This window comes from Gossypium arboreum, chromosome 8 (assembly GCF_025698485.1).
Source record: "Gossypium arboreum isolate Shixiya-1 chromosome 8, ASM2569848v2, whole genome shotgun sequence".
NCBI lineage: Eukaryota > Viridiplantae > Streptophyta > Magnoliopsida > Malvales > Malvaceae > Gossypium > Gossypium arboreum.
In genome coordinates, this window is record NC_069077.1 from 32,375,455 (window position 1) to 32,377,790 (window position 2,336).

Sequence of the window (2,336 nt, forward strand, 5' to 3'; positions counted from 1 at the left end):
TGAAAAAGTGGTTATAGTTTAGGAGGTAAAATGTCACGTGTCGTACATAGAACTTCAACAACCGCTGCACATCTTTAGAAATGTTTACATGCAGTAATAATAAAAGATTTCAACCCCCCTCCATATAGATGGCAAAATTAAAGTTTAGGAGTTAAGTGCTTGCTCCAGAGGACCTGGCCGTTAATGGCAGTGAGATGCTCATCATCAAGGGGCTTCCATGCCTTAATCGACTTCACTGCCCCCCAATCTCCTTCATCTGTCTTCTTTAAGGATGCCAGCACCACCCTGTCTCTTCTTGACCACCTAGCTTTCCCATATGCATGATACCCAAAACCATCAGCGTAACACAATTGTATTCCAGTCATTTGACCACAAAAGTCGTTGAGGTGATCATGGCCTATAAAAACAGCCTTCACCTCGCCTGCTTCTACCATTGTTGTATTGAAGAAGCCTGAGTTTATAGAAGCCGAACTAATCCTTTCTTGTCTCACCCCGGTGAAGTTAGATGCACCGAAACTAGCAAATTCAGGCAGTGGGATGTGAAAATACACGAGCCCTGGCGCAAATGGTTTTTTAGCCATTGGTGGCTTCATGTAGGCGCTTTGAGATACAAACAAAAATGGTTTATTATTAGGTACAAAGATGGCGTCCATTGACAGTTCATATGAGGTTCTTACATGAAGTTTTGCAGAGGTGCATTGAAACCATAATTGCTGAGAGGGTTTAATCCAGCCATAGCCAGGGATAGAAGGAACCGTGGAGTAATCGCCAATGTCAAGGAAGTAAAGGTTGAGGACTGATTTGTTTGCAAAACCAGAGGCTTCAACCCCACCCACCTCCAGGTTATAGTTGCCAAAACCATCTATGATATGTGCTTCAGATGGATTGAATTGAGATAGTGTATGCTTCAACCCCACTATGTGTTTCATAATCCCTTCCCTAGATAAGGTGCCTTACTGGTCATGGTTCCCCAATACAGCAGCCCAGGGAATCCCAGCAGCAATTGCAGGGGCAAATGCTGCATTTAATAATTTGGCTGAATCTTTGGCTTCGAATCCAAAGATGTTATCCCCTAACAAAATAAAAGATCACTCTATTAATAGAGCTCAGGGTTTTGGCCAATAAGGTTACCAGATAGATAAAATCAACACTGTACTACTCTGGCAAATGAAAGATTAAATTTTTCACAGTTTCATCACATAAGTTTTTTTTTTCTGCGACGAGTGCACGTAAAATGTTTGTGTTGGTATTGGATTACCTGTGAAAACAATTAAATTTGGTTTCTCAGCTTCGATCATGCGCTGGATAAACGCACTAATATTGAGATCAAAGCAACCATGAACCTGACTAGGCAACACATTCAAACACGGCGTTGTTTTACCATCAGCATAGCGCATGTCCACCACTTGTAGTATCTTAAACTCCCCGGTCCGACCGAACCTCAGTTTCTGTGATAGCTGCAACGGCAGAAATTATTGTCTCGCGACGGCCGAAACGTTAATGGGTGCAAAACAAAGCAAAAGCACTGCCACTGCAACAACAAAATCGTGTAAAGGAAGTGGCACCCAAAGTTTCCTCTTCTTGTTGTAAACAACCGAAGAAGCTTGTGCCATTATTGGGTTTCCTTTTTCCTTCACTTTTTTTTTCTTTTTGGGAGGGGGGTAGCAGTTCTTAAGGAGGTTTTCCTTATTGGGTTTAGAGTTTCCTATCAAGCTTTAAAAAGGAAACAAACGAAAGCATACCATTACTAAATTTGATTTTTTTTTCTTTTGTCATAACATGAAACGAGGATATTCCTAGAGGTTATTTTAGCAGATCCCCATAAGAGTTTGCTGTATTTTTCTGTCAATTTTCAAAGCAATTAATATAAATACAGCGATTTTTATCCATTAGGTTAACATTAAACTTGACTGTTGAAGTTGGCCTGCATGCAGCACATGAAGCAGACAAGGAGCAGACCATGTAATGCAAGTCATGCGGATGAAGTGCATGCAACTCGTAAAAGGTCAAGCTGCTGTATGTTATCTGAATGAAATACAGTAGTATACAAATGTACATATGTTGTCCGGATGAAGTATGTTTTTGTTACAAGCGACCTGTATATGATTTGACAGAAACCTTCTTTGCTGGATAGAGTTGGTGAAGTACTTTCCGCTTTTAGATGTGTCTTAGGTTATCATTAGATTGCATTTAATGTTTGTTAACTTCTTCAAGTTAAAGATATTTTTGTTTCATGTATTTGCTATATATGTACATCTTTTTAATGAATTCAAGGTAAGAGAGAAGTCAGTTTTTGTTTCTCCTTCAACATTTGAGTTTTGCTTCTGTTTTTTATC

General features: G+C 39.7%; 1 pseudogene; it reads right to left on the reverse strand.

Moving 5' to 3' along the window:
- On the reverse strand, positions 1-1,613 carry LOC108469240 (probable inactive purple acid phosphatase 29; annotated as a pseudogene).
- Positions 1,614-2,336: the final 723 nt, after the last annotated feature.